This window comes from Mesoplodon bidens (genome assembly GCF_964165515.1).
Source record: "Mesoplodon bidens genome assembly, chromosome: 16".
Taxonomy (NCBI): Eukaryota; Metazoa; Chordata; class Mammalia; order Artiodactyla; family Ziphiidae; genus Mesoplodon; species Mesoplodon bidens.
The window spans coordinates 69,389,825-69,417,700 of NC_138173.1; the positions used below are offsets into that span (position 1 = coordinate 69,389,825).

Here is a 27,876-nt window from a genome sequence, read left to right on the forward strand (position 1 = left end):
GAGCAGAGGGTGTGGGGTGGGTCATTCCTAGACCTTCCAAGAGGCACGTTCTTGTCACTAAATATACTGAACAAGGACGCAAATGCAGCATCGCCCCAGGACGAAACACGGCAGGGCAGAGAAAAGCCCCAGGCTGAATGCATTAAGGCTAAGGATGTGCCACCATCTCGTACACGGACACTTGCCAGGGAGGGAGCTTGGTAAACATCTCAACCCACATAATTGGCATCTTTCACAGAACACTCCAGCGCAGAAAAGCTGCCGGCTCTGGGAAGGGCACGATGGGGTCTGACGGCTCACCTTCCACCTGGGAAACCAATTTTGTCAATAACATGTTTGTTCCTCTGCTTCAGGGCCACGCTGGATCCACCTCGCCTGTTTACAGGTGACAGGACCAAACGCCCCTCCCAGCTTCTCCCCAAGGCTGCCTCCCTAGAGTGGTACAGGGTGAGGCCCAATCAGCATTCAAACGGGCACCTTCCCAGGGCTCCCAGCAGAAGGGACCCCTGGAGGCTGCAAAGTCCGCATCTGCACACTGGCAGTTGCCTCTTCAGTTTCCCAAGCTAGGATAAAAACAGCTCCCTACCTTCCAAGATGAAGCCTCCGCTAGAGAAAAGAGAAATCACACCCACGCACTCAGTCGAAATTCATCTTCCGATTTCTCAGCCTGTCACTGCTGAGAAAGACACAGCTACTGCTGCTACCACAGGCAGAAGAGGAAACCGCTCCCCCGCCCCGACACACACACACACACATACACACACACACACACACAGCACAACAACCCTCCGACCTGTCTCCAGATTAAGTCACAGGAGAGTTTCTTACAGTGCGTCTTCCTGCCACTCAGGGAGGTCCCTGTGACATTATTTTGAAACTTTCTACAGAAAGCAGACAGATGAGAACTGATCCCAAGCCACAGGTTCCAGAGCAACGGGAAGACATGATTCCTGAAAGTCATGGCCACACTAGTTTTTGGCAAGAAAGCACTATATTTTACTGGTGCTTTCCAAACCTGTTTTTCTTCTCTACCATTATGCTGTGGCCCTACATACAATATTAGGTTATATAGCTTCAACCCTCCCCTCCCCCTCCTCCAGAATTACATCCACTTCTCACCAAGAACCCTTGTTTAGTATTATGGGTTGAATTCTGTCCCCCTCCAAAGGATATGCTGAGGTCCCAACCTCCACTTCCTCAATATGTGACCTTATTTGGAAAGAGGGTCTTCCTAGAGATAAAGTTAAAATGAGGTCATTAGGGTGGGCCCTCATCCAATATGACTAGTTTCCTTATAAAAAGGGAAAATTTGGATGCAGACAGACATGCCCAGAGGGAAGAAAATGTGAAGACACACAGGGAGCAGATGGCATGGGACCGGAGTGACGTATCTACAAGCCAAGGAAGGAATGCCAAGAACTGCCGGTAAACCCCAGGAGCTAGAAGAAGCAAGGAAGGATTCTTCCCTAGAGCCTTCAGAGAGAGGCTGTGGACACCTTGATTTTGGACCTCTAGTCTCCAGAACTGTGAGGGAACAAATATCTGTTGTTTTACATGCAGTGCATGGGGCTTTGCTACGGCAGCTCTGGGAAGCTCATGCACTTAGATATGTGGGCCTCTTTGCAGATGCTTTTAAGCCTTTCCTTTGACTTGTGATGTCCACCGCAATTCTCTGCCCTGTTCCAGGCCACATTTGTGTTCTGCATGACGGCTCCAAGGCACAATGGTCTTTTAAGATGAGGGTTTTTTTTTGTTTTTTTTTTTAATCCTATGTACAGCTGATGAAGGTCATCTAACTAGGGACAGGGTAGGCTGTGGACTTAAATCATAGGCAAATGACTCCTTAGCATAGGTTCCTCCCTCTGAACCACAGGAAAACCTACCCTTTTTCTTGTCCAAGTCTGTATTCCTGTTTCTGCACACGTGATCAAGCTACTTGGAGCATTACCATAACCCCAGAGCGGCTCAGGAGTTAATGTGCACACGAATCCCTGGGGATTTTGTTAAATGGCACATTCTGATTCAGTAGGTTTTGGGTGGGGCTGAAGCAGGAGATAGATGGGCCCCAGGGTAAGCAGCTGGAGTTCATTCCTTGTGGACAGAAACTCCAAAATATCAATAGCAGGACAATCGAGAGAGGAGGCTGTCCCTGCCCAGATGAGAGATAAAAGACCACATATTCCTCATTCTCGAAGTCAAGGAGACCTTCCTGACTACACGTGTGCAGAAAAGCTCCTTGGATGTCAAAAAGGGAGTGGGCATCACCCCACAGTAAGTGACATCAACTATCCATAGGCCCCTTCGCTAGAATCCACCTTGGCTGAGAGAGGCACACGCACACATGGGAGGTTCCTGAGATAAACCAAATATGGACTCAGAGCCAGGCGAAGCAAGATGACTGGCCAAAGGAGATGGGGAAGGAATGTCCCATAAAAGTGATTCAAACTACGTGAGGGCACGACTCTCTCCTCCCGTGTGTCTATCCATAGGTACGCTTTTCCTCCTAATAAACACCTTATTTGTTTCACTACTTTCCGTCTCTATGTGGAAACTCATTTCTACACAGCTGACTGGCCAGGGCATTGTCACTGGCCACTGGCCCCTGGTGGTCTAGTGGTTAGGGCTCAGCGCTCTCACCACTGAGGCCTGACTTCAGTCTCTGTCTGGGAACCGAAACTCTGCTTCAAGCCACTGCTGGCCGAGGCCACCCGAGATCAGGGCCCGAGAGACTGCCTTTCAAATATTTATTGAGAGCCTACTGTGTACCAGGCACAAGGCTAAGTGCTTGGAATACATCAGTGAAGAAAACCAACAAATGTCTCTGTCCTCTTGCAGGGGGTGGCGTGAGGACACTGTTGTCAAGGGCTGTGGCCTCCTGTGATGCCCTGGCATCGAGGTAGGTATTGCTTGCCTGTTTGGAGGAAAGTCTGCTTTGTTTTCTGGGATCAGCACACAGGGGATGTGAGCCTGGTAAAGGATGGAGATGACTGGAATTTACAATCATGAGGTGTGGCTACAGGTTCCCGTCTCTCAATCTGTGTGTCAACATTCAGACAGCCCACCTGCAGCGTTTCCCACCCCACCTGGATAGGGTGCCTTAGACTCAAGCTGCACAATTTCCTTTAGACTTAAGTCATTTCCAGGGTAATAAAACAAGTGAAAGAGTCCGTATCCAATGTCAGTCTGAGGGCCTCAAGGGCCAAGATTTGAAGGGAAATGGGAGATGAGAAAGCTAGCATATATTTGATTACCTACTTCGTGTCAACAATTATTCTTTGTGTTATGTATGATATCGGACCTTTAAATATTCACAACACCTAAGGTATTATTTTCTCAACGTAGAAAGTGAAGCTCAGAATGTTTAAATGACTTGGCTAAGATCAGGAACTGCCATATGATCTTTTTCTATAATCGATTATAACTGGCCATCTATAGGGTCCAGTGCCATCAGTTGAGCCTGTCTTAAGTGTCAGGAAGCCACTGTAAGGGTCACCCATGGCACACTGGCACATCAGAGCCCTGGGTGTGGTCTTCTAGCTTTTGCAATCTGTCAGTTTCAGTGTAACCATCCAAGGCTTCCTGAAGAACTAACTATCTCCCTCCAGCCCCCTCCTTCCTGAAATTACTTTGAGTCTCATTTTGTCATCCCCTACAGCATCAGCTTCCTAAATCAGTGGCTTTCATGAAATGTGCTTTAATTCTCCAAGCAATAACCTTAGAGGTACTTACAGAGGTGTTAAATTCCCTCCGTCTCTCACAAGGCTTTTATTTATTCATGTGTTAGAATGCCGTTGATTAGATCTTCTTGGATTTAGCAGCTTGCCAAGAAAGAGCAGGGTGTGTTTGCAGGAGTTCACGGAATCAAACTAAGTAGCAGGGAGGGCTGGACCAGGTCATGGAGCAGGTCACAGGGCAGCCTTAGTTCTTCCAGCATTTCCAAAGTCTCCCCCCATTTCACGGCTGGACTTAGTTACGGAGGAGCAGCAGATCCTCCAAATAAAATGATTTAAGAGGCCCAGGGCTTTCTTCGTAATACGTCAGTCCCCTAATAAATAAGGTTCTGCCAAGGCTTTCCATCCATCAATTAATTCGTTGCTAGGTAAGCTCACGAGCCTGAACCTTAAAGTACTTCATGACTTTGCTTCTGTGTTTCCGTCCAGTCTTTTCTTGCCTTGCCCCATTGCTGTGGAGGTAGCTTCCTCAGCACCCCTTTCGTACAAATTCCCCCCTTTCTTCCCCATTCATTCAGTAGACGCTTCCAAGTGAGGACTATATGACCCCATGTAATAGGCTGATCGGGCTGGGGGTGGGTCCCTAACCCAAGCTGGGCCAATGGAGTCTTTCCCTGAGAATTTAGTCTTGGGGCCTGAGAGATGCTGCCATTGTCTTTCTGGGAGCATGGGGTATGACATGTATTTTGGGAAGCTCTTGGCAATCATGTTGCCCAAAAAGAGTCCAGGGGAGAAGGGGGAATGTAGGGAAAGAGAGAAAGAAAGAAGGTGTTTAAAAGAAAGGAGAGAAGGAGGGTCAGTTCTCGTAATACCTTAGATTCAGCTCAGTAATCCAGGAGACACCCTAGTTTTGTTTCGTTTTCAGTTTTTGTTTTAATAATAAATTCTCTTTATTTCTTAGGTAGCTTTGAGTTTCTGTTATTTGCAATCAAGAAATCCTGACTTTTAAAGCACAGGTCTCCAACAGTTTCACCCAACTTTTGACTTCCCACACTTTTCATCCGACTGTATGCCTCCAGGCCTGGATTCATGCTGCCCCCTGACCCTCCTCCCTGGACCAAGCCCCTTCCTACTCTGTGAAGCCCCTGCCTGTTGCCCAGCGTGGGCCATGGAAGGTGGTGTTGTGAGCAGTTTAAGTGCACAAAGATGGGGCCAGGCAGATCCTGAGTTGGAATCCTGCTCTGACTAAGGGCGAACCTTGGGCCAGTGACATGACTAAAGTAAATATTCCTAACTTTCCTCAGCTTCAAAGAGAGATGAAAATACTAGTTCCTGTCTTGCAAAGTTTGGTGTGAAGAGCAACTGAGATCACGTGTACTCAGCACTGAGCACAGAGAGTCCTCGGTAGATGTTAGCTATGCCATCATGTCATCATCAACATCACCATGATCTCATCATCATCATTATCACTAGTATCCACTCCCCGTTGTGTCATCGGACTCAATGTACTTTGTAACGTTATTGTGAGTGTATTACTTTTCCACTGCTGTGTGACTACCACAAACTTAGTGGCTTAAATGAGACCCCTCTATTAGCTCACAGATCTCTGGGTCAGAAGCATCTCTGCTCAGGGCATCACAAGGCTGAAGTCCAGCTGTTGGCTAGCTGCATTCTCACCTGGATCTTGGGGTCCTCTTCCGAGGCCATTCAGGTTGTTGGCAGAATTCAGCTCCTGTGGTTGTAGGACTGAAGTCTCTGATCCCTTGCTGGCTGGCAGCCAGGAGCCATTCTCAGCTTTCAGGGGCCACCCACATTCCTTGCTGCGTGCCCCCCTTCAGCTTCAAAGCCAGCAATGGAGAATCTCACTTGGGCTGCATCCTTCCCAGGCTTCAAATCTCCGTTTTTCTCTGACCTTTGTTCCCAGATTTAAAGGGCTCACATGATGAGGTCAAGCCCACCCAGATAATCTTCCTTTCTTAAAGTCAAGTGTGCCAGATGAGATAACCCAAATCAACATATCCACAGTCCCTGGAATTAGGCAGGGGCCAGGGAATGGTGGGGGAACTCCACCTGCCATCATGGGCTTATACAGAGACGATGTGAATAAACCTCGTCTTGTGTGCTACTTGGCACAGAGCAGGCGCTCATCCAGTGGTTATTTTCTTGTTTTCATTATCAGTGTTAATCTCAGTCGTGTTCTCAATCAGGCTTCTGTTTTCTCAATATCAACTCTGCTTTCTCTCTCTCTTAAGTTACAAGAAAAGGCACTTGAATCTCTGCAAGCATCAAAGATTTATGGGTTCTTTTGTATGTTTGGATTGAATAACCTGATGGAGGTCACGGTTAAGCTGGAACCATTAGGGAAACAGAGGTCCCATTGGAAAGATTTTCAAAATGTTCACTCTCAGGCAGAATCAAGTATTTTTCCAGGTGAAAATAGTTTGCCCTTTGCAATTGTGATTCTGTAACTGGGCTGGGGAAACTCTTCCCAGTAGTAGTGGAGTTAAGGAAGAGCTTGGAGATAATCCTACATTCTTTCTAGTTTGGCCACATTAGTGTAGGTGGCAGCACAGAGAAGAATCGGGCTTTTCTGATGGATTCATCCAGAGGAGAATCTCATTCATCCACTGCTTCCTGCCAGGACTTGTGCTGGGCCACAGAGATACAGATGGAAGGAGCCCAGCATGGACCCCACTGAGCAGAGCACCTGCCAAGAGGGGACAATGACAATGACAATGACACATAGACCCATACATCAGAGGATTTCAGACAAGGGTAAGTGCCATCAAGAAATGAACAGGGTGGTGCCATTGGAAGTGGCTTAGGAAGGTGCTAACTCAGTTGGGGACAGGAGGAAGGCCAATCCAAGGAATGGCATTTTGGCTGAGATCCAAGTGATGCAAAGGAACCAGCCCTACGGAACCCAGCAGAGCATTCCAGGCAGGTGTCAAGATTGTGCAATCATCACCACTAGATCCGACTTACTTTTTAAAATGATGGTTCTGGCCATTATGTGGAGAATGGACTGTGTGGCATGAGGCAAGGAAGCTCCTGCAGTGGTCCAGGAAGAACTGGATGGTGGCTGGACCAGGGCAGCAGTGGTGATGGAGAAAAACAGATGGTCCTGAGGCTTTCTGTTTTCCAAATCGGGACACCTGATGTGGTGACAGGAGCACAAACTGTGAGGCTGGACAACCTAGCTTTGGATCTGCCACTTTCTACCTGCCCTAAGTATGGGCAAATCACTTCATTGAGCTGAGCCTCAGTTTCCCAATCTGAAAAATGGGAACATGAATAACCACCTCATGTGTTTACTCTGAAAACCAAACAAGATAAAACACACATACATCCTATCACCATACCCAGGAGGTAGTGTGTTCCGTAAGTATCAGTTTTCTTCTGTTTTGAGATCTCTCTGTCCCACATTCAAAAGGCAGCCCCACCTTAAGGTCGGGTCTCAAGAACTCTGTTCAGGCATTCCCCTGTCATTACACAGAGTTAATTCCCCAAACCTGGAATGCAAGAACTGTGGGGCTTTCACCCACCAAGGGAAAACCGTTTTTCATGGAGATGGGAGAACTGTCACAATCTGAAATCCCTTGCCACCAAGCTGTGTAGTCTTGGGCAAATCACAACTCTTCCGAGACTCAGTTTCCCCATTTACAAAGGGAGTCATCTCCTCTGTCAGCGTTCGGCTGTGTATGCCTGGGGGTCGGGGGGCTAAAGGTGACAGTCCGTATTTATAGTGTCACCACATATCCTGGTTTGTCCAGGTCTGTTCTGGTTTACTCTTGCCAGCATAATTATTCATAGCTCTGCCTTTCACTGTCAGAAGTGGTCTGGTTTGAACAACAAATTATTTGGTCATTCAATTTATTCATTTCATTACTTTTCCCGCAGGTCAAGTTAGACCTTTTCCTTTATTGCTTCAGCTGAAATATTGAAAGTGCCAGGTTCTGACAACTGAAGAGCAATTTTGGATGTTGGGTGTTTTTTTAAATTATTAAAGGAACCTTTGCCTGCTTTTCTGCCTTTAGAATCCAGTCAGCATAAGATGGAATTGCACTGCCTATGTGTAAGTATCTAATTTATGTTATACATCCATATTAAGTTTCTGTAAATTAGTAAAAAGGGCAAACATTTTTTCTGTGTCCTCAGGCTGAAACGGAGGGCAATGGGGAGGGGAGGGACAGCTGTGTAGCTTGGTATCTCTCTTAAGCAGTGAAGAAGAGTGATGTATTCATGTGTGAGATGAATGGAAGACAGCAGGATGGAGGTCTCTGCTTTTTCCTCCCATCAAAAGTCTAAGGGGGGAAGGCAAAATTCCATGGATGCTTTTAGAGTAGGCTGTCCAGGTGATTCATTAGCTCGGGTTTTATGCTTATGTTGAACCTGCAGCTTAGAGATAACCCAGAATGTCTCCTAAATGCACGGGGTCTCCCACACGCCCTAGCAGAATATGGAGGTTGAGCAGGCAATTCTCAGGTAAACCTAGGCTTTAGCATTTTCTATTCCGGCGTCTGAGTAGAAATAATTTCATGAAATGGACTCATGGAATCTGGATGAGACAGCAAGGGAAAATGAAAACAGGGAAGAAGATTGGCTACTGACAGAATTCAAATCAAGTCATGGAATATGCTTCTGGTTGGTATTTGGCTGGAAATGATTTTGAAAACATGAGTTTTTAATGTCTGATGTAGCTTTGCTTCTCACTTTTGAATAGACTACCGCTATGTCAGCTGGTGTCATGAGTGTGTTCCCTCCTGGATAAGGGTAGCATTGATTGGGAACACTCTGGGTCACCAATAAGACTGGCTTAAAGGAGGACATTTTATTTTTCTCCCATAGCAAGATATACAAGGCGAGCATCTGCTGACATCTGTTCAACAGCTCAGCAATGCCAGAGCCAATGTCTGAATGATTGTCTTGGCTTTTCCCTCATCTTGGTTGTCTCATCATCATAAAACACAGCACCTACAGGTATTAAACCCATGTCCAGGACAGAAGGAAAACACGGAAAGCCTTTTATAAGGAAAAGCCAAAAGCCTTCCCGCCACACCTCAGTGGCCAGAACTATGTCACATGACCACCCAATCTACAGGGATGCTGATGGAGTTAGTGTCTGGGGCTGTTCTTGATGAATCGGGTGTCCGTTAGTAATGAAGAGAAGAAAGAAGAAAGACTAGTAGTTGACTAAGAACATCTGCCACAGGCGTCCATTTCAGTGATGCTATTGTTTACTTGAGGGCTGTATGTTCGAAGCTGGGGATGTAAACAAGTCTTGACCAAGTGCTTGCTCTGTGCCCATGGTGCCCATTTGTTGAACAAATGAAAGAATAAATGAATCAGTTAATAAGAGTCTACGATGTGCCAGACACTGTATTAGGGCTTTTCCATATTTTAAGTCCTGTAGCTCTCAAAGCAACCCTACAAAATTGCTAAAATAATTCTAACCATTTCGTGGATGAGAAAATAGACTTAGTGATGTTAAGTAAGCTGTTCAAGGTCACAGCTGGAAAAGTGCCAGGACTCACACCGCTGCGTTTATCTGCTTCTAAGCACAATGTAAAATTCTTCTTACTCTATAAAGATATTATGCAACAATAGTATCTTAAATAATCATTTTGTTATTATAGTTATTGTTATCCATCACCTCCCTTTATCTTTAGAAAAACACTGAGTGGTAGAAGGGAAAAGGATTATTTCCATTTTTCACAGAAGTGGAAACTGAGGAGGGAATTGAACTAACTTACTCAGGACAGTCAAGGGCATCCAGAGACATCAAGGATATTTTAATTTGCTTAGAATTTATTTTTTAATCTTTATTGGAGTATAATTGCTTTACAATGGTGTGTTAGTTTCTGCTTTATAACAAAGTGAATCAGCTATACATATACATATATTCCCATATCTCCTCCCTCTTGCGTCTCCCTCCCACCCTCCCTATCCCACCCCTCTAGGTGGTCACAAAGCACCAAGCTGATCTCCCTGTGCTATGTGGCTGCTTCCCACTAGCTATCTATTTTACATTTGGTAGTGTACATATGTCCATGCCACTCTCTCACTTTGTCACAGCTTACCCTTCCCCCTCCCCATATCCTCAAGTCCATTCTTTACTAGGTCTGTGTCTTTATTCCTGTCTTACCCCTAGGTTCTTCATAACAATTTTTTTCTTAAATTCCATATATATGTGTTAGCATATGGTTTTGTCTTTCTCTTTCTGACTTACTTCACTCTGTATGACAGACTCTAGGTCCATCCACCTCATTACAAATAGCTCAATTTTGTTTCTTTTTATGGCTGAGTAATATTCCATTGTATATATGTGCCACATCTTCTTTATCCATTCATCCAATGATGGACACTTAGGTTGTTTCCATGTCCTGGCTATTGTAAATAGAGCTGCAATGAACATTTTGGTACATGACTCTTTTTGAATTATGGTTTTCTCAGGGTATATGCCCAGTAGCGGGATTGCTGGGTCATATGGTAGTTCTATTTGTAGTTTCTTAAGGAACCTCCATACTGTTCTCCATAGTGGGTGTACCAATTTAATTTGCTTAGAAGTTATTCCTCTTTGCACAACCACTTACAGCAGCACCACATTTCTTATGAGGCAGGAAGAAAGCTAAGCTCATTTTTTTTCATGCATTAGTGAAAAAGAAATATCTGTCTGAGTCATGCAGAATGGCAAATACCTCATATGTGGGTACGGCAGAGTTGCTGACCTGAGAGGTGGTTAATGCACCTGCTTGTTCCCGTCTAATAACTTTTTACTAGTCAATCAACAGACATTTATTGAATAAGACACTGTGCAAGAAATTACGGGGTGAGGTGGGTGGAAGGCAGTCCCACCCTGTGTAGGAACTGGGCGGGGCATGGACATCCATGGACCATCTATGATGTCTTGGCAACTTGCACACCCTGTCTCATCTGACCACAAGAACAACCTCATGATACAGGCCCTGTTTATGCTTAGAGATGTCAAGGCACCTACCGAAAGCCACACAGTTGGTAAGTAGAAGACTTGGGATTTGAAGCTAGGACACTCTGATTTCAGAGCTGCAAGTTTACCTTCTGTACTATACCACTTTCAACAGCATAGCAACTAGTTTTATAATGATCTATTTTTTTGTTGGTTTTCTTGACTACATAGATGATAGATATACTAAAAATGTAGATTCCATACCTTTTTCATTCACCACCAGATCTCCAGCACCTAGGACAGCGCCAAGCATATAGTATGTATAATACAAAATAAACATTTATTGAATGAATGAATAATTGAGTTATTTTTTGTTTTAGAATCCCAAGGGCTTATCATAACACCTGACATTGTATTTCACGGGGAACAAAACAATGTTTGTATTAATTTATAGGCACTTTGTTTACTCAAATCCTGTGGAGTAGACCTCACTTTCCTAGTTTTATAGATGAGAACATAAATCTCAGAGAGAGTAGGCACTTGCTTTGGAACAAACAACTTTTTGGAAAAGAGGCTGGGATGCCATCTCCTTTCTACCATGATGTCCTACATAAGGAAATGTGGGCAGTCTGAATATTTCTGAGGAGGAATAAGACAACTGAATTCCTAGAAGGAACTCTGGCAGTAGGGGATAAAAGGTATCCGGATGGGAAGATACCAGGCAGGAGAAAGAGAAGCGCCATCTGATTAATGTCAGTTCAATTCTGACAATGGGCCACGAGGCTTAACTTTCATGATATGGAGCCCATTCTACAGATTAACAACCTGAGGCTCAGGAAGGTTAAGTGACTTGCCCAAACTTACAAAGCTAGTTTGTGATAGAGCCAGGATCTGAATCCCCACATGTTGGATATGATACAACTTCACGAGTCTTATAAGTCTCTAGTCTCACACTGGCAGTCTCGAAAAAATAACGTGGTCTGGAATTGTTCCCAAAAGCTTCCTGGAGGAGGTAACAGGTGACTTTGGTTTGGAAAGTGAGGTAGGGAAGGAATTCCTGGCAAAGGTTTGGAGGCCAAAAAGGAAACACATATAAGGTTCTGAGGGGTTTCAGCCTGAAAGAAGCAGAATAAAAAGCAGTAACTAAAAAGTGATTTTTTAACCCATTTATGAAAATTGTGTCAATAGCCTCATCAAGTAAGACGAAGAGCTGCTTCATGGAAAGAGCCATAGCTTTGGAGCCAGAGATTTGGTGTCAGAGCCTGATTCCCAGCTTAATAGCTGTGTGTCCCTGGGTAAATGACTTAACCTCCCTGAGCCTCAATTTCACAGCAAGATAAAGTTACTAATGGTTCAATGTACACACTAAGTGCTCAATAATGGTTCATTTCCCTTTATCCTCTCCCTTCACGGCTGAACCTGTAAGGGTAGAAATAGCCATCATTTTTCCTTGTATCTAAATTCCAAGCTCTTAGGGAAATATGTTGGTTTCACAATCCAGGTATCATCATTATTGTGCTGTGCACGTGTGCTCATCCTTCACTGAAAATCTGAGGCAGATCAGTGGCAAAAAGCATCAACTGAGCCTTCAAATGCCAGCTGACAGAAGGCAAACTACAGCCTAGTAGAGAAAGGGGGTGTCCTGGATGCTACTGTGCTGATTCAAACACGGATGAGCAACTGATGAGGGACCGAGGTTCTTGGTCTCCCTCCAACCTCTAGAGTCTCAAAACTGAACAGGACCAGAGACAGCAGACAGTGCAAGGTTCTGAAACTTCAGTGATTACTTTTCCATATTTAATCACCACCTGTACCATCAATTACTTCTTTTTCTTGAGCTTGATTTTTTCACATAAAAGACATTTTCATATTTATTTTTAAGAAGGAAAGTATATTATTATGTGCAATAATTAGAAGGAAACTGTAAAAAATAAGTACAATGACAAAAAAAAGACTGTGACTAAATTAGAGCCAGATTCTGTTGCCTGGCTAACATTTTGAGCCCAGGGCTTGCTCTTTTTTGTTGTTGTTGTTTAAGAAAAGAAAGACCGAAAGAGGAAGGAAGGAAGGAGGGAAGGAAGAAAGAAAGGAAGGGAGGAAGTAAAGGTAACTATTAAGGGATAGAGACGTGTTGAAAATATACTTTCAACAAAATGAGACTTCCTCCTTTTAACCAGAAAGATTGAAAAGAATAAAAAGGGAAAAACTTAGCTATGTGATTCAATGTTATCTAGGGTCCTATTTCTCCATGTACTTTTTTAAACATCTGATAGAAAGAATCCGCGTTGGGGAAAACACAGATCCAGCCCCTCACCATGCACATGAGAGACTGAGATCTCGTCTGAGCCTCCTGAATTCGAGTCCTTGTACAGAACCCAGCCCGACATCCCCTCTGTTCCCTTCCTCAGACTGCACAGAAGCCCGGATACGGTGCTTCTCTCATTTCTGCCTGTGTCATCCCATAATCATTTGTTGGCAACTCTGGAACCTGAAGGTAAAAGTTTTTCATTATTTATAGAAGCCTGGCTTTTATTATAAAAGTAACATAATCACAGCACCAAACTTAACCAATGAAAAGAGGAAAAAGCTACTCATTACTGCCCTATCACTTTGGTATCTCTTCGGTCAGCATTTCTTTTATGCATTCCTTTACATAATGGCAATCACAATATGCATACTCCCCCTTGCCCCACCTTGAATGGTCTTATCTCCTGAGGGATGTAAACTGTTACCTCAAGCTATATAATTGGTGTCTGACCATATCAAAAGCCTTGGAAGAGACTTCCCTGGTGGGGCAGTGGTTAAGAATCCACCTGCCAATGCAGGGGACACGGGTTCAAGCCCTGGTCTGGAAAGATCCCACATGTTGCGGAGCAGCTAAGCCCGTGCGCCACAACTACTGAGCTTGCGTTCTAAAGCCTGTGAGCCACAACTACTGAGCCTACATGCCACAGTTACTGAAGCCCACGTGCCTAGAGCCTGTGCTCTGCAACAAAAGAAGCCACTGCAATAAGAAGCCCACGCACCACAATGAAGAGTAGCCCCCGCTCGCCGCAACTAGAGAAAGCCCGCGCGCAGCAACGAAGACCCAACGCAGCCAAAAAGAAATTAAAAATAAACAAATAAATAAATAAATTTAATTTAAAAAATTAAAAACAAAACAAACAAACAAAAGCCTTGGGAAAGAAGTGTTTCCTCTGTGATTAATTTCAAGTCCTCTATCCTTCAGTTTCCTCACTTGCAAAATGGGGGTAATTCTAGCATATTTACTCACAGGGCAGTTGTGAGAATTCAGTGAGATGATATACGTAAAACATTTAAGAACTTGCTTGTTGAAAGAGCTACATATAAGTTTCTCCTGTATTATTCTTACTCAGTTTACCTTATCTGGGACAAAGCTGGAACTGGCCAGGCCTCAGTAGGTCTCTGCAAGGACCTAGGATTAACTTCTGAAAGTTCGGATGAATTCAGTTCCTGCCCAAAGAACTTCAGCACTTTCTTCCCTGTGTTGCTCATCTAGGCACCCCTGGTCCTTCAGGATCTAACTTGTGCCCACCTTTCTTATGCCATCTCCTGCAGTTTGCTCCTGTTTGTAAGCATTTTGTTTCATCATTCTGGAAAGCTCCTATTCATTCATCAGAACCCTATTCTGATGTGCTCTCCTATAGGAAAACTTCCCTGAAATTCTCTCTTAAAAGGAGGGAATTATGAGCATCTGCAGCCTATACCTGCATTTAAGGTTGTGTTTAGCAACTGGCCTCTAAATATATACGCTATATGAACATTGACTGCTTTAAAAAGTCGCAGATAAGCTTAAAAACTTCTGGAGTTTTTTTTTTTTTTTTTTTTTTTAGTAGGGGTCTTTTTTTTTTTTAATTTTTTAATTAGTTTCTGCTTTATAACAAAGTGAATCAGTCATACATATACATCTGTTCCCACATCCCTTCCCTCATGCATCTCCCTCCCTCCCACCCTCCCCATCCCACCCCTCCAGGCGGTCACAAAGCACCGAGCTGATCTCCCTGTGCTCTGTGGCTGCTTCCCACTATCTATCTACCTTACGTTTGGTAGTGTATATATGTCCATGCCTCTCTTTCGCTTTGTCACAGCTTACCCTTCCCCCTCCCCATATCCTCAAGTCCATTCTCAAGTAGGTCTGTGTCTTTATTCCCGTTTTGCCCCTAGGTCCTTCATGACTTTTTTTTTTTTAATTCCGTATATATGTGTTAGCATACGGTATTTGTCTTTCTCTTTCTGACTTACTTCACTCTGTATGACAGACTCTAGGTCTATCCACCTCATTACAAATAGCTCAGTTTCGTTTCTTTTTATGGCTGAGTAATATTCCATTGTATATATGTGCCACATCTTCTTTATCCATTCATCCGATGATGGACACTTAGGTTGTTTCCAGCTCCGGGCTATTGTGAATAGAGCTGCAATGAACATTTTGGTACATGTCTCTTTTTGAATTATGGTTTTCTCAGGGTATATGCCCAGTAGTGGGATTGCTGGGTCATATGGTAGTTCTATTTGTAGTTTTTTAAGGAACCTCCATACCGTTCTCCATAGTGGCTGTACCAATTCACATTCCCACCAGCAGTGCAAGAGTGTTCCCTTTTCTCCACACCCTCTCCAGCATTTATTGTTTCTAGATTTCTCTTTTTTTTTTTTTAATTAGTTTCTGCTTTATAACAAAGTGAATCAGTCATACATATACATCTGTTCCCACATCCCTTCCCTCATGCATCTCCCTCCCTCCCACCCTTCCCATCCCACCCCTCCAGGCGGTCACAAAGCACCGAGCTGATCTCCCTGTGCTCTGCGGCTGCTTCCCACTATCTATCTACCTTACGTTTGGTAGTGTATATATGTCCATGCCTCTCTTTCGCTTTGTCACAGCTTACCCTTCCCCCTCCCCATATCCTCAAGTCCATTCTCAAGTAGGTCTGTGTCTTTATTCTCGTTTTGCCCCTAGGTTCTTCATGACATTTTTTTTTTTAATTCCGTATATATGTGTTAGCATACGGTATTTGTCTTTCTCTTTCTGACTAACTTCACTCTGTATGACAGACTCTAGGTCTATCCACCTCATTACAAATAGCTCAGTTTCGTTTCTTTTTATGGCTGAGTAATATTCCATTGTATATATGTGCCACATCTTCTTTATCCATTCATCCGATGATGGACACTTAGGTTGTTTCCAGCTCCGGGCTATTGTGAATAGAGCTGCAATGAACATTTTGGTACATGTCTCTTTTGGAATTATGGTTTTCTCAGGGTATATGCCTAGTAGTGGGATTGCTGGGTCATATGGTAGTTCTATTTTTAGTTTTTTAAGGAACCTCCATACTGTTCTCCATAGTGGCTGTACCAATTCACATTCCCACCAGCAGTGCAAGAGTGTTCCCTTTTCTCCACACCCTCTCCAGCATTTATTGTTTCTAGATTTCTTGATGATGGCCATTCTGACTGGTGTGAGATGATATCTCATTGTAGTTTTGATTTGCATTTCTCTAATGATTAATGATGTTGAGCATTCTTTCATGTGTTTGTTGGCAGTCTGTATATCTTCTTTGGAGAAATGCCTATTTAAGTCTTCTGCCCATTTTTGGATTGGGTTGTTTGTTTTTTTGCTATTGAGCTGCATGAGCTGTTTATAAATTTTGGAGATTAATCCTTTGTCAGTTGCTTCATTTGCAAATATTTTCTCCCATTCTGAGGGTTGTCTTTTGGTCTTGTTTATGGTTTCCTTTGCTGTGCAAAAGCTTTGAAGTTTCATTAGGTCCCATTTGTTTATCTTTGTTTTTATTTCCATTTCTCTAGGAGGTGGGTCCAAAAGGATCTTGCTGTGATTTATGTCACAGAGTGTTCTACCTATGTTTTCCTCTAAGAGTTGGATAGTTTCTGGCCTTACATTTAAGTCTTTAATCCATTTTGAGCTTATTTTTGTGTATGGTGTTAGGGAATGATCTAATCTCAAACTTTTACATGTCCCTGTCCAGTTTTCCCAGCACCACTTATTGAAGAGGCTGTCCTTTCTCCACTGTACATTCCTGCCTCCTTTATCAAAGATAAGTTGGCCATATGTGCGTGGGTTTATCTCTGGGCTTTCTATCCTGATCCACTGATCTATCTTTCTGTTTTTATGCCAGTACCACACTGTCTTGATTACTGTAGCTTTGTAGTATAGTCTGAAGTCAGGGAGCCTGATTCCTCCAGCTCCGTTTTTCATTCTCAAGATTGCTTTGGCTATTCGGGGTCTTTTGTTTTTCCAAACAAATTTTGAAATTTTTTGTTCTAGTTCTGTGAAAAATGCCAGTGGTAGTTTGATAGGGATTGCATTGAATCTGTAGATTGCTTTGGGTAGTAGAGTCATTTTCACAATATTGATTCTTCCAATCCAGGAGCATGGTATATCTCTCCATCTATTTGTATCATCTTTAATTTCTTTCATCAGTGTCTTATAATTTTCTGCATACAGGTCTTTTGTCTCCTTAGGTAGGTTTATTCCTAGATATTTTATTCTTTTTGTTGCAATGGTAAATGGGAGTGTTTTCTTGATTTCATTTTCAGATTTTTCATCATTAGTGTACAGGAATGCCAGAGATTTCTGTACATTAATTTTGTATCCTGCTACTTTACCAAATTCATTGGTTAGTTCTAGTAGTTTTTTGGTAGCATCTTTAGGATTCTCTATGTATAGTATCATGTCATCTGCAAACAGTGACAGCTTTACTTCTTCTTTTCCAATTTGGATTCCTTTTATTTCCTTTTCTTCTCTGATTGCTGTGGCTAAAACTTCCAAAACTATGTTGAATAAGAGTGGTGAGAGTGGGCAGCCTTGTCTTGTTCCTGATCTTAGTGGAAATGGTTTCAGTTTTTCACCATTGAGGACAATGTTGGCTGTGGGTTTGTCATATATGGCCTTTATGATGTTGAGGAAAGATCCCTCTATGCCTACTTTCTGCAGGGTTTTTATCATAAATGGGTGTTGAATTTTGTCGAAAGCTTTCTCTGCATCTATTGAGATGATCATATGGTTTTTCTCCTTCAACTTGTTAATATGGTGTATCACATTGATTGATTTGCATATATTGAAGAATCCTTGCATTCCTGGAATAAACCCCACTTGATCATGGTGTATGATCCTTTTAATGTGCTGTTGGATTCTGTTTGCTAGTATTTTGTTGAGGATTTTTGCATCTATGTTCATCAGTGATATTGGCCTGTAGTTTTCTTTCTTTGTGACATCCTTGCCTGGTTTTGGTATCAAGGTGATGGTGGCCTCGTAGAATGAGTTTGGGAGTGTTCCTTCCTCTGATATTGTTTGGAAGAGTTTGAGAAGGATGGGTGTTAGCTCTTCGCTAAATGTTTGATAGAATTCGCCTGTGAAGCCATCTGGTCCTGGGCTTTTGTTTGATGGAAGATTTTATTTTATTTTATTTTATTTTTTTTTGCGGTACGCGGGCCTCTCACTGCTGTGGCCTCTCCCGTTGTGGAGCGCAGGCTCAGCGGCCATGGCTCACGGGCCCAGCCGCTCCGCGGCATGTGGGATCTTCCCGGACCGGGGCACGAACCCGTGTCCCCTGCATCGGCAGGCGGACTCTCAACCACTGCGCCACCAGGGAAGCCCTGATGGAAGATTTTTAATCACAGTTTCAATTTCAGTGCTTGTGATTGGTCTATTCATATTTTCTATTTCTTCCTGAGTCAGTCTTGGCAGGTTGTGCATTTCTAAGAATTTGTCCATCTCTTCCAGGTTGTCCATTTTATGGGCATAGAGTTGCTTGTAGTAATCTCTCATGATCTTTTGTATTTCTGCAGTGTCAGTTGTTACTTCTCCTTTTCCATTTCTAATTCTATTGATTTGAGTCTTCTCCCTTCTTTTCTTGATGAGTCTGGCTAATGGTTTATCAATTTTGTTTATCTTCTCAAAGAACCAGCTTTTAGTTTTATTGATCTTTGCTATCGTTTCCTTCATTTCTTTTTTTTTTTTCTTTTTGTGGTATGCGGGCCTCTCACTGTTGTGGCCTCTCCCGTTGCGGAGCACAGGCTCCAGACGCGCAGGCCCAGCGGCCACGGCTCACGGGCCCAGCCGCTCCGCGGCATATGGGATCCTCCCAGACCGGGGCACGAACCCGTATACCCTGCATCGGCAGGCGGACTCTCAACCACTGCGCCACCAGGGAGGCCCTCCTTCATTTCTTTTTCATTTATTTCTGATCTGATTTTTATGATTTCTTTCCTTCTGCTAACTTTGGGGTGTTTTTGTTCTTCTTTCTCTAATTGCTTTAGGTGCAAGGTTAGGTTGTTTATTCGAGATGTTTCCTGTTTCTTAAGGTGGGATTGTATTGCTATAAACTTCCCTCTTAGAACTGCTTTTGCTGCATCCCATAGGTTTTGGGTCGTCGTGTCTCCATTGTCATTTGTTTCTAGGTATTTTTTAATTTCCTCTTTGATTTCTTCAGTGATCACTTCGTTATTAAGTAGTGTATTGTTTAGCCTCCATGTGTTTGTATTTTTTACAGCTCTTTTCCTGTAATTGATATCTAGTCTCATAGCATTGTGGTCAGAAAAGACACTTGATACAATTTCAATTTTCTTAAATTTACCAAGGCTTGATTTGTGACCCAAGATATGATCTATCCTGGAGAATGTTCCATGAGCACTTGAGAAAAATGTGTATTCTGTTGTTTTTGGATGGAATGTCCTATAAATATCAATTAAGTCCATCTTGTTTAATGTATCATTTAAAGCTTGTGTTTCCTTATTTATTTTCATTTTGGAAGATCTGTCCCTTGGTGAAAGTGGGGTGTTAAAGTCCCCTACTATGATTGTGTTACTGTCGATTTCTCCTTTTATGGCTGTTAGCATTTGCCTTATGTATTGAGGTGCTCCTATGTTTGGTGCATAAATATTTACAATTGTTATATCTTCTTCTCGGATCGATCCCTTGATCATTATGTAGTGTCCTTCTTTGTCTCTTCTAGTAGTCTTTATTTTAAAGTCTATTTTGTCTGATATGAGAATTGCTACTCCAGCTTTCTTTTGGTTTCCATTTGCATGGAATATCTTTTTCCATCCCCTTACTTTCAGTCTGTATGTGTCTCTAGGTCTGAAGTGGGTCTCTTGTAGACAGCATATATATGGGTCTTGTTTTTGTATCCATTCAGCCAATCTGTGTCTTTTGGTGGGAGCATTTAGTCCATTTACATTTAAGGTAATTATCGATATGTATGTTCCTATTCCCATTTTCTTAATTGTTTTGGGTTCGTTATTGTAGGTCTTTTCCTTCTGTTGTGTTTCTTGCCTAGAGAAGTTCCTTTAGCATTTGTTGTAAAGCTGGTTTGGTGGTGCTGAACTCTCTCAGCTTTTGCTTGTCTGTAAACGTTTTAATTTCTCCATCAAATCTGAATGAGATCCTTGCTGGGTAGAGTAATCTTGGTTGCAGGTTTTTCTCCTTCATCACTTTAATTATGTCCTGCCACTCCCTCCTGGCTTGTAGAGTTTCTGCTGAGAGATCAGCTGTTATCCTGATGGGGATTCCCTTGTGTGTTATTTGTTGTTTTTGCCTTGCTGCTTTTAATATGATTTCTTTGTGTTTAATTTTTGACAGTTTGATTAATATGTGTCTTGGCGTATTTCTCCTTGGATTTATTCTGTATGGGACTCTCTGTGCTTCCTGGACTTGATTAACTATTTCCTTTCCCATATTAGGGAAGTTTTCAACTATAATCTCTTCAAATATTTTCTCAGTCCCTTTCTTTTTCTCTTCTTCTTCTGGAACCCCTATAAGTCGAATGTTGGTGCGTTTAATGTTGTCCCAGAGGTCTCTGAGACTGTCCTCTGTTCTTTTCATTCTTTTTTCTTTATTTTGCTCTGCAGCAGTTATTTCCACTATTTTATCTTCCACCTCACTTATCCGTTCTTCTGCCTCAGTTATTCTGCTATTGATCCCATCTAGAGTATTTTTTATTTCATGTATTATGTTTTTAATCGATGCTTGATTCATCTTTAGTTCTTCTAGGTCCTTGTTAACTGTTTCTTGCATTTTGTCTATTCTATTTCCAAGATTTTGGATCTGGGAAATAGAATCTTGGATCATCTTTACCATCATTATTCTGAATTCTTTTTCAGGTAGACTGCCTATTACGTCTTCATTTGTTAGGTCTGGTGGGTTTTTATCTTGTTCCTTCTCCTGCTGTGTGTTTTTCTGTCTTCTCATTTTGCTTATGTTACTGTGTTTGGGGTCTCCTTTTTGCAGGCTGCAGGTTCGTAGTTCCCGTTGTTTTTGGTGTCTGTCCCCAGTGGCTAAGGTTGGTTTAGTGGGTTGTGTAGGCTTCCTGGTGGAAGGTACTAGTGCCTGTGTTCTGGTGAATGAGGCTGGATCTTGTCTTTCTGGTGGGCAGGTCCACGTCTGGTGGTGTCTTTTGGGGTGTCTGCGGACTTTTTATGATTTTAGGCCACCTCTCTGCTAATGGGGGGCGTTGTGTTTCTGTCTTGCTAGTTGTTTGGCATAGGGTGTCCAGCACTGTAGCTTGCTGGTCGTTGAGTGAAGCTGGGTGCTGGTGTTGAGATGGAGATCTCTGGAAGATTTTCGCCGTTTGATATTATGTGGAGCTGGGAGGTCTCTTGTGGACCAGTGTCCTGAAGTTGGCTCTCCCACCTCAGAGGCACAGCACTGACTCCTGGCTCCTCAATTTGGGATGATTTGTTGTCTATTCATGTATTCCACAGATGCAGGGTACATCAAGTTGATTGTGGAGCTTTAATCCGCTGCTTCTGAGGCTGCTGGGAGAGGTTTCCCTTTCTCTTCTTTGTTCTCACAACTCCCGGGGCTCAGCTTTGGATTTGGCCCCGCCTCTGCGTGTAGGTCGCCGGAGGGCGTCTGTTCTTCGCTCAGACAGGACAGGGTTAAAGGAGCAGCCTCTTTGGGGACTCTGGCTCACTCAGGCCGGCCGGGAGGGAGGGGCACGGAGTGCGGGGCGAGCCTGCAGCGGCAGAGGTCGGCGTGACGTTGCACCAGCCCGAGGCGCGCCGTGCGTTCTCCCAGGGAAGCCGCCCCTGGATCCCGGGACCCCAGCAGTGGCGGGCTGCACAGGCTCCCGGAAGGGCGGTGTGGACAGTGACCTGCGCTCGCACACAGGCTTCTTGGCGGTGGCAGCAGCAGCCCCAGCGTCCCACGCCCGTCACTGGGCTCCGCGCTTTCAGTCGTGACTCGCGCCTGTCTGTGGAGCCCCTTTAAGCAGCGCTCTTAATCCCCTCTCCTCGTGCACCAGGAAACCAAGAGGGAAGAAAAAGTCTCTTGCCTCTTCGGCAGCTCCAGAGTTTCCCCGGACTCCCTGCCGGCTAGCTGTGGCACATTAGCCCCCTTCAGGCTGAGTTCTCGCCTCCAGCCCCAGTCCTTTCCCTGCGCTCTGACCGAAGCCCGAGCCTCAGCTTCCAGCGCCGCCCGCCCTGGCGGGCGAGCAGACAAGCCTCTCAGGCGGGTGAGTGCCGCTCGGCACCGATCCTCTGTGCGGGAATCTCTCCGCTTTGCCCTACCCAGGTATGTGGGGAGTTTCTTGCCTTTTGGGAGGTCTGGGGTCTTCTGCCAGCGTTCAGTAGGTGTTCTGTAGGAGTTGTTCCACGTGTAGCTGTATTTCTGGTGTATCCGTGGGGAGGAAGGTGATCTCCGCGTCTTACTCTTCCGCCATCTTACCCGGAAGTCCCACTTCTGGAGTTTTTAACCACCCCTCTCAAGCCCACCAAGAAAATAACTTAGTTGCTTCCACTACTGGTCTTCCAAGTTAATCATCAAAGTGACATAGATTTATATGTCTCTTACATACCTATATTATACTTGGTGTATTATTTTTCTACTCAGCATGTCTCAGATATTCAAGCATATTGGGACAGATTACCTCATCCTTTCTAACTACTGCCTAGTATTACCCGGTATAAGCCTGTCACTATTTAGCTTTCCCCAACATACATGGCGTTGCCTCCTTGAACTTACTTTCCCAGGCACTTAACACTGCTTACTTGCTGGTAGCCTGTGAGCTTCTTGAGAATAGGGTCTAAATTTTATTTATCTCAGTAGTCATTTAACTCAGCAGAGTATCTGTTATGTACAAAATACTCAGTGAGTAGTTGAATGAAGGAAGGAATGAACAAACGAATGAATGAAGAGAAACTCAAAGTATCCCTCCAGAATGCAGACATAGAAACAAGAAGAATCTCTTCATCTTTCCTTCCCAATCTGCTGACCCTGAGGGTTCAGGACCTGGGCAGTTTTCTACATGGGACATGGCCAGGGGCCCTCAGTTATTTTGGGGGAGCCACCTGCTCACAGTAAACAGACTGCCTGTCCCATTTTCTGCTTTTTGTACGAATGCTCAGAGCCCTTTGGGCACAGGCAAAGGGGATTTAAATAACCGAGGAAATAAATAAATCATTGCTTCAAAATAGCCAAATGGGATATTTCCAATAAACCGTTCCTTTCCAGAAGAGAAGGAATGTTGGGGGAATAATGCCCAAAGCAGCAAATTTAGGAAGAAGCTATAAATGTATGGAAATAGGAGGTCTGCAGAGAAATGTGTTGCTTTTGCATCCCAACTTCGGGGTATTGCTGGGGTGCTGGTTTCTTTTATGAGGCCGTCATGAAGTTGGAAATATAAACAACACTTTAAATCATTATTTAGCAAGAGGGGAGCAGTTTCTTTGCTTAGACAAGGCTGATCGCAGCCGTGATAATACCTCTTGTTCGTTTGTTCTCTCCCTCCAAGAGGCCGGAGATATTGGAGAGATTGTTCCAGTCTGTGCAATCTGCCATGACAGGGCATTACATCAGATTATTTAATGGAGTGTTCCGTTTCAGGGTTGAGACAGCAAGTTCTCTCTCTCTCCCTTCTCTGCCTTTCTTCACACTGCCCCTTCCACCTGGCACGTCTTCCTTCACCTCTGTCTTTCCTAACCAACTCTGCTGAGCCCTCGGGTCTCAGCCCAACATCCCTTCCTCCAGAAAGTACTAAGCACCTTGGAGGAGGATATGGTGGGGGTTATGAGCACCAGCCTATGTATGTGTGCAACTCTGTGCACCTGCTTTAAACTCCGAGTGTCACTTTTGTCATTTATAAAAGAGGGAGAATATTGGCATCTCTTTAATAAAGTTCATAAACTATGTGTCAACGGCTACTGCCTAAGAAATGAGAGTCAAAAACAGAAACAAAAACAAACAAACAAAAAAAGAAATCAGAGTCATTGTATTATGACTGTTATTAGACTTTGTATTGCCTGGTGTGGCTCTTGTTACACTATCGTGTAGTCATATATTTACTTGTCTTTTTCTCTAGCTGTGATCTCCTGGAGACCTCAAATTCTCTATGAGCTCCAACAAAATTCTAACCTTTGCCAACGTACACGCATTTTTTTCTCCTTTATCTAATTTCACCTGCACGACAAACCTAGACTTTAAACTGTGTATATTTTACATTTGCTTTGGACAGAAGAGAAAGTGAAGTTCAAAGGTGACTGAGTGACTTCAGCAGGGTCCCCCAGGTGAGACAAAGTCCAAGTCCACAGCACAACCTGGTCGTCATATATTAACTCACATTAGCCACCCTCACTCCTCATTTGCTGAAAGGGTAAGAGAAATACCTATTAAAGGCCGAGAATGTTCCATTCAACATGATCGTTTGGAACAAGGAGGGAAAAAGGAAAATAACAGGAGCAATCACTTATATATCACTTACCAGGTGCTTCACAAATATTAACTCATTGCATCCCAGACCAGAGGAGTAGGTACTATTAGTATCCTTATGTTACAGCGATGAAAACTGAGACATGAAACAGTTACCAAAGGCTACACAGCAGGTAAGTGCCAGAGCTTTCCTACTCTTCTGATACCAGACCCCAGGTTAATGGCTCCCAAAACTGACCCACAGACCTCTTCCAGTCTGTAAATTTCCGTATGAGATATAGATATAACATAGGATTGACAGTACTATCTTTTTCCAAGTCAGCACTTAAATAAGCATACGAATATGCTTATATATTCATGTATATGTGACATATAGATTCATATGCTTATGTACGTGTTTGCTTGGAAAAAGAGAGCACTGTCAATCGTATTCGTGTTAGTTCACCAACATCACCTCCCCAATGAAAGACAGAAAATGACCAGAGCAAGGATTCCTTTGTACTGGCCTCTAGGGGGACCTCAGTACCCACCTCTGCCCCTCTCATAAGGCTTCTATCCAACATAATGGGCAAAATGAAGAGACAGCTCAGATTCCAACAAGATTTGCTGGGACCTTTCCTCTAATTGCAGCAGCTCAATACTCTTTACTTATCCTTCCACTCCTACACACTCAGTCCATGTGATTCACGTGGGGCTGATCCTCCCCACACCCACCCGGCAGAGGCACAGACTCCAGATCCAGGCAATCAGCAGACTCCCTCCCATCTTGCCACGGTGACTGCAAGTTAGTTCAATTAGAGACAATGCAGGGATGGATGGTTTGCCGGAACGACTGGTGTCTCTCTTCATTGGAACGACTCATTGCTAGGACATCATCCTGGGGAGAGTCCAACAGAGAATGGAGCCTCCATGGATAAAAGTAGAGCCAAGAGACAGGGAAACAAAGGGATCCCTGACAACACCATTAGAGCCCCTAGACTCAGCCTGGCTGGATCTTCAGCAATTCTTTAATGGAGAGAAATAGAAAGGCTGACCCCATGGAATAGCTTCAATGAATGTGACATGTTTAGGCTTAAGTTAACTACATAGTAGATAGTCTGTGGTTATCATTTCATATGGTGGGGACATCACATGTTTTTAAAATATTTCATAAAGTGCCAAGTTGCTAAGGTGAGCTTCAATAGGGTTACACCTACCTAAAATATGGAGTAGAGGTTTGAGGGCACGAATCACCTAGTCATATGTGAATATGAACGGATTATAAAGACAATCTCTGAGGAGATGTTTGGCCCATCTGTGGGCCATTTCACCATCCCCAAGAGGAGTGAGTAGACCCCGAATTGGGCTCAGGCCCTTTGAGACACGTGTCATCTCACAAAAGGGCACCAGGTCCTTCCCCAGATCAGTTCGTTCCGTCCACTGGTCACCCCTACCTGGCAAAATGCAATAGCTGCCCTTAGAATACTCAGGAAGGTGACCCCAAACTCATCCCTACCCACTAGCTCCCAAAATTTTGGCAGAGGGAAACTTTATCGAGGGACATCTTGTGAAGTGCTGTTCCTCAACTGCCCCAGATATTCTAAAATCAACCCCTGGGCCAGGTACGCTCAGTAGAAGATGTGCATTGCTCTCCCAAACCTGCTTTCATTGAATGGTGTGGAAGTGAAACACGTTCTCTTCTGATGAGGAGGACCATGGCGGCTCCATGGGGTCCCACGTGGCATCACGTCTCATCTCTGTCTCGAGGTCTCTGGGGATGCTCTTGAGCTTACTCTAATCTGATGGATCCTACTGGCGCCCTTTTAATCACAGCTCATAGTCGCTTACGGAGTGACACCTGCTCCAGGTAAACCACTGTTGTCTCACTTTTGCCTTTGTCACCGGCTTCTAGGAGCCCCGCCAATCCATTTTGCCTTCCCCACCAGTAGAATAAATCATCTCTGGAAAAGCACCATTTCACTTCTTCAGAGAAAGATTTCACAAAGGCCCCTACATGTCCCTTTCTGAATTTCACCCACTCATCTGTTCAAGCAGAAACAGATTTATAGAGAGTGTCCTGTGTACCAGACACTGTGTTGGGTGAGGACCTCCACAGAAGTTTGCATCCTAGCAGAAGGTGGGGTTCACTCCCAAGAAGCAAAGACAGAAAGACTTGGAAGTTAGATGTGGGCACCACTCCTGGCTCTGATCCCACCTGTCGACCTTGGATAGGTCACCCTCTCTGGGATTTGGTGACCAAGTCTTTAAACTTCAGTCATAATGTCTCCCTTGGAGAGTTAGGAAAATTAAATGGCATGATGGGTGGCAAGGACCCAGCAAAGAGCCTAGTGATAAAAAAACAAGAACTAACATAACTCGGCACCTACAGAGGTGGTCGTATGTGGGTACTAACGTTATCCCCATCTTACAACAGAAGAAACTGAGGCCCAGAGGAAACAGGCCTGAAACTGGAAACAAGATGCTCTCCTGAAGCTCCTAAAACACAGTGGCTTTGAGCACAGGGGTTTGCCTTCTCCCTCTGCCTTCCTTTCTTCTGCTCTATACACTTTCTCTCCTCCTCCTTCTTTTCTCAGAAAAGGTGTATCGATATAAGAGACACCTGGCATGTTTTGAAAGCATTCAGATTTCTCCTGGCTTCCCCTTCACCCGTACCAATAATGCACAGCACTCAGAGAATCCAACCATGTTTGATTTTACAGTGACCTGGAAATTCCCTCCATCCATTCCTGGACTTCGGGCACAACCTCACCAAAATCCACCCTAGAAGATGAACTTTTCCTTCACTCTGAAAGCCCTGAGGAAAGTCCCACAGGATTCCTCTGTGACCCACATATGAAAGTTCAAGTGCATAAACAGTCCAGGTGAAGAAAGCAGATGGGAGCTATATTCTATCAAGGAGATGTAGGGGGCAGGCTTTGGAGGCCAATGCTGCTAAATCTTTAGGACCTTGCTACTCAAAGTGTGACCCATGGACCATCATCACGTGGGAACTTGTAAAAACACAGAGCCTCAGGACTCATCCCAGACCTACTGAATTAGAATGATTTTAATCAGATTTCAAGTACCCATTGACATGTGAGGATATAGCTTTAGAGAGAGGGGGGAAAGGGATGCACGGAATAAACAGGAGAAGGGATGTCCTCTCCACTTCCTGGCGATGAAGAGTCGACGCATTCCATGTTAAGCAAATGAGTCACTGTTAAGCAAGTAATACAGAATTTACAGGGGCCTTTAAGGAACAAATAAACAATTTTAAAAAACCACTTGCACAGACAAGTTAGGAATACAGACAATGCATAAAATGAGGTGTACCACCTTGAGGGCAAAGGTTTTAAGGATAAATGAATAGAAAAGACAGTTCAGGAACAGCAAAATAAGGTCCTCCTAAAGCCCTCTCCTTCATACAAGCAACAAAAACCAGAATCAACTTTTCAGACCTTTGGAAATTAACCAAAGGCTTGGAACAATCCAGGAGGATTTATTCAAGAAAAACGGCTGAATCTCAGTAGGAAGAGCAAGTTTTGTTGCACTTTAATGTGCCTTAGTCCCATTTATTCCTCTCCAGCCCCGTGACAGCCTTGAAAACCAATAGCCCC

The 27,876-nt window shown here is 43.9% G+C and overlaps 1 protein-coding gene across 1 annotated transcript in view; it reads right to left on the minus strand.

The window, feature by feature from the left end:
- The window catches only part of KCNQ3 (potassium voltage-gated channel subfamily Q member 3), a gene marked incomplete at its 5' end in the record, with an annotated part of 290,070 nt that overhangs the window by 97,442 nt on the left and 164,752 nt on the right, over nucleotides 1-27,876 (minus strand). The window lies entirely within an intron of this gene.